This window comes from Leptonotus elevatus, chromosome 8 (assembly GCF_054856555.1).
Source record: "Leptonotus elevatus isolate MCC_2025b chromosome 8, RoL_Lele_1.0, whole genome shotgun sequence".
In the NCBI taxonomy this organism is placed as follows: Eukaryota; Metazoa; Chordata; class Actinopteri; order Syngnathiformes; family Syngnathidae; genus Leptonotus; species Leptonotus elevatus.
The window spans coordinates 5153018-5167253 of record NC_141246.1 but is presented as its reverse complement, the minus strand read 5'-3'; the positions used below and the strand labels follow the sequence as shown (position 1 = coordinate 5167253).

Sequence of the window (14236 nt, the reverse complement as noted above, 5' to 3'; positions counted from 1 at the left end):
TTTAATCAATAAAAGAAAATTTTTGCATTTAGCGTTACCGCAAATAGCACACTATTTTTTTTTTTTACAAAGGCGGGAAAAAAGGGTGACCATCCAATCAAAGGCATGGACGTACATGGCAGCCATATTGGTAGGGGCGACTGTCCCTCTCATCGCAACTCAACTTTATTTTTAGAGTACATTAAAAACCACCATAGCTGCAAACAAAGTGCTGTACATAAAGTAAAATGCAGACATAAAAAAAAAACTAGCGCTTAGTGGGAGGTAATTCCAAAGAGAGGGACTGGCAACAGAAAAAAGCTCGATCCCCTCGGAGACTCCGCTTTGACCTCTGTATCTCCAGTAGCCTCTCGTCTGCTGACCTGAGGCACCGGGCAGGTGTGTAGGACTCAGAGAGATAAGGTGGGGCAAGATCATTTAACAATAAATAAACAATAAATAAATAAAATAAACTTATAATGAACTGTAAAGTGAACAGGGAGCCAGTGAAGAGAGACCAGAATTTGAGTTATGAGCTCCCTCCTACGAGCTCCATTTAAAAGATTATCAAAGGTAAGCGTAGACATTAGGGGTGTGCCAAAAAATCGATTCTCATAAGAATCGCGATTCTCATTTAGTACGATTCAGAATCGATTTTATATGTCCCATTTAAATTATTTTATACTGTCTTGCCTTTGTCTGTGTGTGCATTTATTTGGCGCGCTGTTCATGTTGTACCCGGTTTGGCCACTGAGGGGCAGTGTGGTTCCACGCGGTCTAATAAACTGTTAAGTTGTAGCCACATTAGAGAGTCAAAGGAAAAAGTCACAATCAAGTTATTCCAATAAAAGTTTTTTTGCAGCGTGGAGTCGTTCTTTTGAGTGATAAAAGTGCAGCGACTAGCGCGCTAATTAGCATTAGCGAATCAGACTGGAGTAGATCATTACAATTCCTTGCACATCTATAGATTGAAGCAAAAATCAATGTCAATCAAATCATTCTGAATAAAAAATCGCTCTAAATCGAAAATCTATTCTGAATCGAATCGCAGGCCCAAAAATCGGAATCTAATCGAATCGTGAGACATTCAAAGATTCCCACCCCTAGTAGACATTAGCTTAGCATCACTGTCGGCACGCATCTCCCCATAAGAAACAGTAAAGTACGTTTGCATAAACTGTACGTTTTCAAGCTTTTTTATATTTATTTGCAATAATTTTACACTGTACTGGGTATTTATAAGTCACGTAAAAACATTTATTTATTTTTTTAATTATTTTTTTACAATTTAACAGACAATCGGCTCTCAAGTACGACCCCTTCACCCAATTCGTCCGTTAAATCGCGCTTCCCCTGTAGTGAAAACTCTTTGCGGATGACTAGAAATATGACATAAAAATAATAATTACGACTTATTATTGTCACCACAAAGCCAAGTTGAATCCGCTGTCTTATTTCTGCAGTGTCAGTAGGGGAAATTATCCCGTGTGACCCTGTAAGGACATCCCAGAGGATGCTGGTGAGTTCGTAGCCGCACGAGGATCAACACCGCAAGGTCGGAGCTCCCCCAGAATGAGCAAATATCCGCGTTATGATCCTTGTCTTCTTCCATTGTTTGCCTCATAACTCAGACTGATGACAGAGCAACCATTTGTGCTTTCTCAAAAACCGCAAGCGGAAACCGCCAAACCTCTGTGGGTCGGAGTAAAGGAGAACAACAACAGAGGAAATTATTTTTTTGTTTCAAGAATTAGTATCTATTCAACTACCAAATCTTACCTTGAACGTTAAAAAAACACCTATACAATAAATCAGTAACAAGTACAGTAATAATATATTATAATAATAGCAATAAAAAAAAGGATAAATTAAAAATTAGCTGCTGTTCCTGCTGTGTGCGCCTTTGCCTCTTAGGGGCAGTGTGGTGTGATGCATGCAAGACACATGCTTACATTAAGATTAAAAAAAGAGTAGAAGAAGAAAGTTCTGATTGCACATTATCACCATTTTTTCACAGATTAGGAAGCATATATCCCTGTGAGTATTGTTAATAGTACCTATCTGTATTTGTTACGACAAAATGTTTGTGTTAATATTCATTATTTGAAATAATATCACTTTAGAAGTCGATGCTAATTTCCTATTAGCCAGTCCATAGGATTTACTATTAGCATTAGCGCTGATGAATGGTGATGCTTCTAAAATGAAATGTGTTGTATATAAATATACAATGTGTACAATTATATTGTGTTGACTTTTTAATGGCAGAGATGTCATTAAAAGCTTAACTCACGCTCAGGGAGGGCAGAAGAACATTCTTCGCATACTTGCTGTAAGCAACATGCTATATTCATGAATTAGCACCCTTGGCGCCATTTGGCACATTAATAATATTTCGACTTGTGACAAGTCAAAATTGATATCATGATTACATTTCGATTAAATGCCCAGCCCAACTACACCATCAATGTTTCCACATTGTGCAACCTTTAGGGCGTTCAAGGTTTATTTGTGTCATCTTGAGTGTGATACTAATCGCATTCCTGCCTTACCCGCAAGCCCGACGGCATGACATCAGCCGCCAGACGTCCCGCAACTCGGCTCTCAGCACACAGCAGCATTGTGTTACGCTCGCACCTTCCTTTTAACGTTTGGCAATTGTCTCTGCCTGGAGGCATCCAGCGCCATGAATAGCCTTTAATGAGCCCAGGCCATCTGTTTATGAACGCTTCGGGGTGATGCGGTGACGCAAAATGGGATCCAGTAGCCCCCTTTTCCCCCAGCTGTGTGAACAGTCCGGAATACAGCAGGACATTTAAACGCAGCGTCATGCGCGCTGAGTCAGCCCGGGCCGCCTGCCCGATGTCAACAGTCACTAAATCAGCGACTCGACGCGCCGGACCACACCGGCTTCACCTTTCGATCTTTCCTCCGTACCACCCCAGAGTGTCCTCAGGCCGTGTTTGACTGAAGCGTACACACGGCGTGACTAAGCCCAGCCACCCAAGGACTGCTTGGCGCGCTGGCACGAGATGTTTGGGCCTAAGTACAGTGCAAACGCGGCAAACGGAGCTTCGGGGGGTGGTGAGGGGTAGTGCCGTGTTCGACACCCCTGGGAAATGGTGACTGAGCCAAGTTTCCACCAAGCTTGGCTTGCGATTCTATGGAGGGAAGGCGATCGCTGTTGTGGCAGTTTTGCTGGTGGAAGGGTTTAACACCCACACTTTTTGTCACAGTCATAACTATGAGAGTGTTTCAACGTATCTAGTTTTAAACACATTCAATTTCCCCAGGGAAATGGTTGGACACACACACTTTTACCTGTTAGTTCTTTAGGGTTAGATAGATTGCTGGTTCATTAATTATTTAGTATGCTGATTAGCTCACTCCTTACTTTTATTACTCTTTACTTTTATAGTTAGTTATTGAACTACGGTAGTGAGTGAGTTTGTTGCTGTTTTTTGTTTGTTTGTATGATTATTCGCACGTAATTTAGTAAGATTAGTTAGTCCGTAGGTTAGTTAGTTCCAGTAGTCATATCCAACTTTTGTCAGTCAGTCAGTCAGTCAGTTACAATAGCAATAGTTGACATGCTGGTTAGCTTGTTTTTTGTTAGTATGATTATGTGATTATTAGCATCTCATTCATTCATTCATTCATTCATTTTGTTGATATCTTGGTTAGTTAGTGTTTTGTTAGCACATCCCCTAGTTAGTTAGTTGGTTGGTTAGTTAGTTAGTTGGTTAGTTAGATACTATTCTGGTTAGCAATTTCTTTGTTTGTATAACAGCATATCCCTTAGTTAGTTAGTTAGCTAGCTAGTTAGTAAGTTGGTTAGTTAGTTTGTTTTGTTAGCATTTTAGCATGTCTCTTGTTATTTAGTTAGTTAGTTAAAGTTAGCTAAAATGTGGGCTCATTTTGCTAGTTATTTATTTAGTGTTCTATGGTTTGATCCTTTGTCATCTTGTCAGTGTGCTTATTTGTTTGATTTTTTTCTCTGTTTTCAGTTCATTATTAGCTACTTATTATGTTTGTTCATTCTGTTGTATGTTTTTTTGGTTTGTATGATTCTAGTGTATCCTTTTCTATCCATTCTGCTAATCTGGCGACCCCCATCATTTCTTCTGTCTGTTTCCAAGTGCTTATTTTTCATCTATCGCGCATGTCTTTCCTCATCTCAAAGCAAGAAGACATTAAGCACCACCGTTGACCAGCCGGGCCCCGTTGCTTGTGGCTAACTGCCTTTGTAGTGGGCTTAACAAGTGGTGGTGGGGGGGGGGGGGCATTTCCTCCCCAGCCACAGTCTTATAATAGAAGACCAGGGCCCAATCCCCAACTGGCACGTGAGAAGTTAATGCTCAGCCCAGCGATGACTGTGGCCATTCGCTGGTAAACGCTTCCATCGGGTTACACCGGTCCCAAAGTAGCAGTGCCTGGGCCATCGCTCAAATTGCGGTCTATTACTGAAAATGTTTTTTTTGTTTTAGTTTTTTTAACCGCATCAGTGGTTTGAACTGTGTACTGGTGTGGGCAGCGGCGATGGTGGTCCCTGATTGTCCAAATTAAAACTCCTCCTCACCACCTCGGGCCCTCGTGGTGAGCCATCAGGTATCCTAAAAGGAGGATAAGGAGGAGGCCAGATTAAATTCCAAGACATCTCGGATTTATTACACTGTTTCTGACGCCAACTCTGCAATTCAAATTCAGTTTGAGTTGTGTTGTTTTGGCATATTTGAGAATTTCAAGCTGATAAGACTTGATGCTTTTCCCAAACTATGATGACTAAGAGGGCTCACGGGGGTGCGCGACAACTTGCAAATGCCTGTAATTTTAATTAGATATTGTTTTACCACAATGCCCTTCAATTAGCATCAGTTATATGCGTATTATTTGCTATTCAAGGGCCGTGGAGTGACGCCAACAGTGCTACTCTGGGATTCCCAAACGTTGGTGGAAAACATTGACGAGGGTGCGAGACTTAAAAAATTCAGGAAAGGATGATCTCAGATGAATCAAACCCCTCGTATTTCTATTAGGCCAACGTAAAGTGATTTTCCTTCCCCAATATGAAGACTTCAAGGTGGTCCCGGGATGGCGTTTGCCGAGATGATTGGTCTGAAGGCTCGTCTCTGCGCGATTCTTTTTCTCCTTGGACCTTCTCTGATTTTTCTGACTTTGTGGTCGCGCGCCAAAGCCCAGGTGAGGCCGCCCCCGCGCCGAGATCGTCTTACACCCAGAATTTTCATACCGCGGCTTCGGGGTCACCGCGGAAAAGGATTTGATGGAAGCTTTGACGCGACATCCGAACAACGTGCCAGATTTGCTACCGCTGGGCTTCCCCCCACCACCACTTCTCGCTTCTTCTCTAGTCTGACGTCAACACCTTTCATGATTTATGGTCAGCCCTCGACGTTATTGTTACGATTATTCACCGTGTATCCACTGACGCTCGACAGGCTTATGCATAATGCGCCTTAATGCCTCCTCCAGGAGGTAAGGTTCTCATTAGGACTGGAGGGCAGGGGAAGAGGGGGGGGGGGGATTCTGAAGGTGGTCTCCTCGCTGAGGTCGGAGTCTTTTTTCGAGTATGTGCGCAGGTTACCGGGAGGTTATCAGTTCAAACTCGAGTTCAATTACGTCGCAACCTACCACAGTCACTATCGTTCCCCTCTTTAAACCGCACATGTTGGAGCCAAACGTTAGGAAAGGCGTTTGCTACTTTGCTGCTTTTAGTTTAGTTTTTGGGGGGAATTCCGCATCTTCTTTCTGGAAAATTCCGTGGTCAAGTGGCTCGTTTTAAAGGTTTTTAAGATGGCTTGATTTGTATTGTTGGGTACTGTATGTTTAAAAAATAAAAAATAAAATAAAAAATATATATGTATCTTTAAAAACAATTGAATTTCATTAACAACAGCCAAACTGGCTGTAGATCTTTTACCTGATGTCTTTAGTTAAAAAAAGAGAGAAAAGAATGTACATGAAAAAATTACATCAAATAAATAACAAATAATTGGAAATTTTTAAATGATGAAATTAAATTATTATAAAGAGAATTCCAGGCAATTTTTGTATTTAAGTGTCTCATATAAGGGTACACAAAAAAATGTGTGTGCGTGCGTGCGTGTGTGTGTGTGTTGTTCATTAATTATTTAAAATAAATAATTAAATTAAAATATATTAAAATATATTAAAATATATTAAAATATATAAAAATTCATTAAAATTTATTAAATTAAATTATTAAAAATAAAGTCAATAACTATATTAAACAAGGGATAATAAATATGTAAATATTTTCAAATTAGAACTTCATATTGTGTTAGTAGTTAATGTTTTTTTCATTAATTATATATATATTTTTAAGAGCAAAAATTAAGTACCAAAAATATGTAAAACGAATTAATTCCTTTTTAAAATTATTTGTAAAATACATAATTTGTATAATTGATTAAATATTCTATATATAACTAAATCAATCAATAAACAGTAGTTCAAAATTTAGTAATAGTAAAAAAATATATAATAATAATAATAATAATGTGGTTAAAATAAATAAAATATATAACTACTGTATACTGTGTCGAAAACAACAGAAAAAATGTTTGAGGTGAAATTCAGTTCAATAAAAAAAAATACAGTCAGGTGTCTGACATGATTTTTTAAATGACTTTAAAAAAAACAAATACTAATGTAAAAAGTGGACTTAAAAACTAAGTTAAAGGTTAAGTTTAGTGAGTGTCCACATTTTTCATCCATGTGAAACGATCCAATGTTTCTCTCACTAGCTGATATGAATAGCATCTCACTTCATCAACTGGGGTCTGGGGGACAAAACAGCCGCTTCAAATAGGGTCACTGTACGATATGACGCCATATGACATGAAGTGTCGTTGTCCTCGCCACAATTACACAAAACAGTCGCGCAAGCTGCAAAGTCGTTGACCATAAACACGGGCTCTTGTGGGAAAAGATCACGTCGATGAATGAAAAGGATACGCTGGGACAAGGGTGCAAAAGTCTCGTTTATCTGCGGCTAATTGCCAGCTCACAGAACAGGACCTTCCTGTGGATGCGCTGCACTACATTCCACACGCTGATAGCAGTGCAGGACCACCAAGAATTGGAAGGAGACTGCTGGATGTACAAAGACTCTGATAAAATGTTTTCCACTGAGGATATTCCGTACTATGTCAGCAAGGCCTTGATGTCAGTTATCTGCCTTTGCTGTTCGTGCAGAACTCAGCCAAGGAGGGACATTGATTTCAACCAGTGGCGGCTCGTCAATAGAGGGCGCTTGGGTGCCAATGCACATCATTATAAAAATGAACCAACAGGCGTCGCTTTCTGTCGGCGTAAAAAGCAGGATTACAGTCAATAATTTATTACAAACACTATAGTCTCTGCTGAAATACTCCCTATTTTGTGTCCTCTTTCAAATTAACACCATCACAAAATTAATTAGTGTGCTGCTATCTAGTGGTTGACAGTTGAATTACCTGTACACATAATATAAACAATCGTTCGACCAAAACAACAGCTTTAACTGTACGTAAAAATACATAAAATAGCAGGACCGAAAACCTGAAACTGTGATGGAAGGGGGGTATACCGTATATTGCTGCCGTCACAATTCGGTAAATTTAATGGCTTTTTCACAAATAGATACTATTAGTCACTCCCCAGGTGCGTGCATTTAGCAAATTATTGACCAAACATAAATGTTGAAAATGGCTTGCTGTCTTTGACGATGCGATGCTAATACTTGTTTTTTGTCTCTAAAAAGTGATGATTTTGGAGGTACAAGGATTCCACCCACCGGCAAAATCTATCTATCTATCTATCTATCTATCTATCTATCTATCTATCTATCTATCTATCTATCTATCTATCTATCTATCTATCTATCTATCTATCTATCTATCTATCTATCTATCTATCTATCTATCTATCTATCTATCACTAGCTAGCCCTAACCCTAACCCCTCTCGCTAGCTAGCTAGCTAGCTAGCTAACAAACAATTATAAGAATATTTTTGTAAAATAAACAATGTTGCTCTTTTTTAAAACAAAATGTGAGTACAAATGTTTGCCCACCCCCTTTTTTTTTTTTGGAGGATATGTGTGCTTTAAAGATGATAAGAATTGAAGAATCAACATCAAGTCGGTTTGTCTGAATGTGCTTGTGAGCTTCAGTGGTGGTCTTCAGTGAACAGGCGTGACACAGCTTGGACGTGCGCTCCGCTAATACGTTGTAAAACGTGCACGCTTGACTCAGACTTTTGGCAGGCCCAAGTACGAAAGAAGGAAGCGGAGTGGAATCAATCAGTGTTCCTCGGACGCCGTGTCTTTGATTAACGCGGCTTGTCAGGAGTTCAGAGGCAGAGGCGGCATGTGTGTCATTACAGTCCTAACCACCAGCGGCGTTAACTTGACTGAGACACTCAGGGAATGATTGGCAGGTCACATTATATAACTTTGAAAGTAGATTTTGTTTTTCTTCTCTTGCATTCTGTGCCTGTGTATTATTTTTTAATTTCCATAGAAAAGATAATAGCTAAGACTGCTATGTATGCTGCAGTTTGATGATATGATGGTTTGAACTTGGAGTCTGCTAACATGTTGTCTTGGTCACATGACGTTTGCAAAATTAATTTTGTTCGCCAGCAGAGGATTATGTCCAACATGCCAGACCCCTGAGATTATTCAGTTTTTCCATGAACATAATAAAACTATGTTTTGGTTAGCGAAAGCACATACATAGTATTGCAAAAATACAATGGGGGTTTAGTTAACTTTTCATTAAAATCTGATTAATGAATTATTTAATGCTGTGCACCACCGCTATACACGTGGAATAGGGCCTGCTCACGAATAGCGAAAATCCATGCAGAATTGACAGCCATCATAAATGCATTAGAAAAAAATATAAATAAAATTTAACCCAATTAAAAATGGTAAAAATAGGCTGATGATGTTGCATCCAAAATATTCAACAAAAAAATCCACAAACAGATGACTGTAAATGTATTTATATCTGTGTTTTTAAAAATGTGTTTTGAACATATAAATTATTAACAATAACTCAATAAAAATGAATAAAAAAATACATACAAAAAATTCATTAATCTATATTAATTTTACAATTTCAGGGAAAATAAATAATGCAACAAATTATACAGGACTATTAATGCTTGGTGCCCGGCTGGGCAGTAAGTGTGTTTTTTGCGGGCATTAAAAGATTGGTAGAGGATAAGTGTGATTATAACCATAGAACAGAAAACGGAACTTAAACAGCAGATACGAACCAACAAACCCACGCTAGAACGAGCCTATAAAGCAACTACTTATATAATACAGTGGCTAACCTCCTTTTACAATTGCATGAGAGTTAAAAATGTTACTTTTTACAGCAAAGTGGATTTCGATTTTTTTTAGCCTTTCACAACCTTGCCTTGTTTGTTCAATCAGGAGTAATGCGCCAAGAAGTATTTCTCTCCAAAATTTTACTCGGCCGTGCGGACAGCGAGCGGCGTTGAGGTTGGATCCGTCGGGCTTTTTTAACGATGAGCCCGCTGCGGTTTTTTGCTCGGTCACGCCGCGAGTTTGATTGTGCCAGCGCTCCCCATGTTCCCGTTTCGGGACGTTAACAATGGCATGGAACGCGAAAAATACGCTGCACTTGTAGGTTCACGTAAGGTTGCGGAGGTGCGAGATGTCAGATATATATATATATATATATATATTTATATATATATATACAGTGCAGTATATAACTAAAAAACTTACTAATGAAAAATTCAATATATATATATATGTGTGTAAAAAAAATTAAATTAAAATTAAAAAATAAAAATAGAAAAATTCATATATATATAATTAAAACATAAAAACAAAAACTAGACAAAAACAGCCTGATTGTTTTTATGAGTGCACCGTACCTTACGTGATTATCATAAAACAACCCCGTGTGACTGTCTCAGATAAATATCTGTTTATGCTGAACAGAGAACCATCAGGGTTTCATTACTTTACAAACTGCAAATACAAAGATTAATGGCAAACACGTTCAAGTTTATTAAAGCGGGAATTCAGAACCTACGTCGCTTTTGTGTTTCGAGGCCAACATTCTACCTTGACACGCGGCGACTAAATAATGTATACAGATTATGCCAGTGTTTAGCAGGTTGTTTGGACTGGCTGGTAAATATTTATTGGGGGTAGTGGTGTTAGCAGGCATGCTCATGTCTCTGGTTCAGGACCAATGAGGGGGAGGGGGTGGGTAAGCTGGTAAAGTCATTGCCACCGTCCTGTGATGCTCACTCGTGACCCTTTTACCATTTAGGGGGCCCTGGCCTGATACCAGTGTTATTGACCCAGAGGCCATGTGTGGCATGTTTGGGGTCTGCGGAATATATCCCCAGCTTTAACTTATACAAGCCGGGCAATTATAGCCGCCAAAGGCCAAACAATACAATCCATCAGTGGTCTTTCTCGGGTAAACAGGAATGGGCGGCCCATGTCGGGGTGTAAACTCGCCATCCCGGAGAAGCTCGGGGTCAGTGAAGCTGTTTGATTGTCTAATTGGGGAGATAGCAAGAAAAGCAGACATGTGCACGAGTGTGTTTGTGTGCGTGTGTTCATCGCGGAGACACCTAATGAATGTGTGTTTGCGCTCGGGACCCCACACACCTCTGTTTATTTGAACATGGGGTAGTGTTCCTGAGCTGTTTTATCCCCCCCCCCCCACCCCCCCCCCCTACTCACCACCAACTCGTTCTCATTTTTGCCACGCAACGCATGCACCCACACGACGTGATACAACAATGACGCGTAAACAAACATTACGTTCTAGTTCCATTGCGGCCGCAATCCAAACAGGCGGTGCCAAAAGAAGCGACAGGCCTAACGGAAGATTGGTGGCGGGTTTAGCGGCGTTTAGCGGCGCTGCGACGCGGCTCGGGTCATTGAACAGTGGCTAAGAGCCCAGCCGGACCACCGGGAAAGAGGCCCTTAACCCACCGCACCCCCCCCACACCGGCCCATCAATCACTCACATACACATAAGCAAAGACGGATACAAGTAAACACAGCCTCATCCCTCCAACTTGACGTTACTGTAGCTACGCTTGCTAGGATCGACTTATATGTAGCATGTAGCGTTCTTCTTCTTCTCTCCTTCACCTTGTTATTCTTCTCCTCCTCCAGCTCTTTCGTCTCCTTCTTGTTCTTTGTCTTCTTCTTCGCCTCCCCATCGTCCTTCTTCTTCTCCTCCTTCTGCTGCCCCTTGTTTGTCTCCTTTTTTCTTCTTCTCCTCCTCTTTCATCTCCTTCTTCATCTTAAGGGTCAGATCAAGAAGGAAAGCCGGGTTTTAAACTTTGTTTTGAGCCAGGCTAAGATGGGTGTGTGGTTGTCCCGAAAAAGGAAAGTTGAAGATGGGGCAGAAGTTGATCCCACGGTTCTGTGTAAAAAGTTGATAAAGTCCAGACTCTTTATTGATTTTAGTTTTTACAAGAGAGCAGGAGATTTGGATAGGTTTTGTGACATGTGGACTGTTAACGGGGCACTGTGCGACGTGAATGAGGAGGCGCTATGTTTTAGTGATGTTTTGATGTAAAAGCTTTTGTATTTTTTTATCTATTTATTTAATTGCTCTTGCCGAGCTGTATGTTAGGAAAATAATGTAAATAAGAGCGGCAAATAAATGTATTTTTTCAAAATCAAAATCAAATCTTCTTCTTCTTGTTCTTCTCCTCCTCCTCCAAAGCTCTTTTGTCTCCTTCTTCTTGTTCTTTGTCTTCTTCTTCTCCTCCTCCTGCTCCTCTTTTGTCTTCTTTTTCTTCTTCTCTTCCTCTTTCGTCTCCTCCTTCTTCGACTACTTCTACTTCTTCTTCTCTCTTAGAGGCTCAAGAAACACCAACGTAAGATACACTTGTGCAATTGAATCCTTTAAATAGTATCCACGACAAGAGCTTACTTACATAGAAAGCGAGAATAGAACTCAGACCCTATTCAGGCAAATTGAGTATTTTACTTTCCACATTGTCAGCAATCCAAATCTTTGGGTCAGCGCCAGGATTCTGGTTCTTCAGCCTTCAGTTGCGGATCGACATCATGAAATTAAATGAAAAACGGTGATACGTTCTGCTACCAAAAACCAAAAAACATAATTTCATCCAAATTTCTTGAGTTATAGAAATGATCCACGTCCAAATTCTGCATCCCAATCCAGACTGTAAGTGAGCATTTAATATTTGGATCATTCTTAGTCTACCAAATCGAATTTCTTGACTTTTACATGTTGCTACAATTTTTTCAATGTTCAAATCCAGCTCTTGTTGTTAATGAAGCTTTCTGATGTAGATTAAGCTAATGGTCCTTGTGACCTATGGAAAGTACCAAAACACCAAATGTCAGACACATTAATGGATCTTTTTTATTTGTGTTACTACAAGGTTCTGGATCATGATTCTTTATTAGCATCTAGATCTTGGAAGTAAAAAGTGTTGTACTGTAAGTTTTGTTTTGTCAATCAATCTGAACTAGATCCTGATATGAATCCAGATCATGACTTATGAATTTGTCCAAAATAGCAAATGTCAGCCAACCTTCCATGTTACCAAAATGTTACGAATCCTGATTCTTGATCTGGATCCAGCTCTTAAAATAACCGCCTAGGTCATTTTTTCAGATTTTTCAGGAAACAAAAAAATTAACCATTTACATCATGAGGAGATGATTTAGGCAAAAACATATTTTGACAATGGTAGTAATTAGTCGATCTAATGACGACGCACGGACAACTTCATGACGCTAATGCTCACTGTGATTGGCTGTGGTAGCGAATCAATCAGCCTGGACCTTTTTTTTTCCCCGCTCATTTTGCGCATCGTCACCTTGCTGTACCCTCCGCATTTGAACGTACAATGTCTGTCTGGACAGAAGATGGGAAAGATGACTTTGTCTCTTTGGTTCAAGAGAGACCGGCATTGTATGATATTACCGTTAAAGGGTATGCCGACAAAGGTATGAAAGCCAAACTATGGCATGACACGGGGACGCGACTGGATGAAGCAGGTAGGATTGACTTTTATATACAATACTGTGCAAAAGGCCGGTGGGTTTCATTCACGTAGTAGGATATCGCATTGCTTAAATTTTTATATCCCGCCCCCGTAAAGAGGTTTCCGGTTGCCTTTAGGAATAATGACTACGGCCGCCGATGGTATGGAGGGGAATTACTTCTCGCGCATGCACTGACGGTACGTAATAATCGGGGTCGGCGCGGTGTGTATTTCCGTCATTTTTCTACGCGACGTGCTGACGTCTGGGCCTACGCCACAGGGGGTCGGCATCGGTCACATTTGGCCGATGTCGGATTGGTGTATTTAGGCCTTGAGACAAGCGTGTAAATGTAGTCAATCAAAAATAGAGCATTATTATTATCTCGCAGAATATGTTGGCTCACTGTTTTGTGTGCACATCACGGCACGGTTCTTGTTTTTATGCTGAAAAATAACCCTTCAGTATCACCACACATTCACGTGCGGTCGCGCACACACAAACGCACACACAGTGGCAGCAGCCTCTTTAATTCCTCCCCAACACTTGCCAATTCTTCGCTGGTGGTGGTGTGATAGTGTTTGCTGAGAATCGTTCCTCCTGAGTCTTTCACTTGTCTCAAACGCTTCAATGTGAGGCCTTATTGCCCACCCAACGAGGTTATAGGGATTCTCTCTCTTTCTCTCTCGCTCTCTCTCTCTCTCTCTCCCTAAGTGGGTGGTCCTGTGCGAGGCACAGGTGGAGCATTGTAGGGGTGCTCACAAAAATAACCCCCCCCCCCCCCCTCAACACCACCACACACTTTGTAACAAGCTGCCTCATCCTCGCGCTGCCAGGAAAGGTGGACTCCAGTTTTACAGAACGGTTCCGCCTCAAAAACACCGAACATGTTGACGTACACAAACGTGGCATCAAGCCCCCCCCCCCCCCTCCCTCGTCCTCACCCTCCCTTCATTTCCAGTTGCGCCTACTCCCCCTTATTAAAAACACTCCTGCGTTCCGCTACAGTAAATAATTACAGTTCCGCTCCATGTGTGTTTTCTAAAGTTTACACGGAAGGTTCAGTGCACCCTATCAGTTGTTTGGAGCCCTGCGAAACCACCATGTGGACACGTGTGCAGCACCAGGGAAGGTTAACTGGGGAGGTATCGAGGGGGATCATAATAAATAGCAGCATAAAGAGGGATCTGTTTTTTAA

At 40.7% G+C, this 14236-nt stretch overlaps 1 protein-coding gene across 3 annotated transcripts in view; it reads left to right on the top strand.

Annotated features, from left to right (window-relative positions):
• The first annotated feature begins 1970 nt into the window (after positions 1-1970).
• LOC147169341 (nephronectin) overlaps positions 1971-14236 on the top strand; it is a 44311-nt gene continuing 32045 nt past the window's right edge. For all 3 annotated transcript variants that reach the window (XM_086083127.1, XM_086083126.1, XM_086083122.1), the window contains exon 1: positions 1971-2016. The gene's annotated coding sequence lies outside the window, so the exon portion shown is untranslated. The remainder of the gene's footprint in view (positions 2017-14236) is intronic.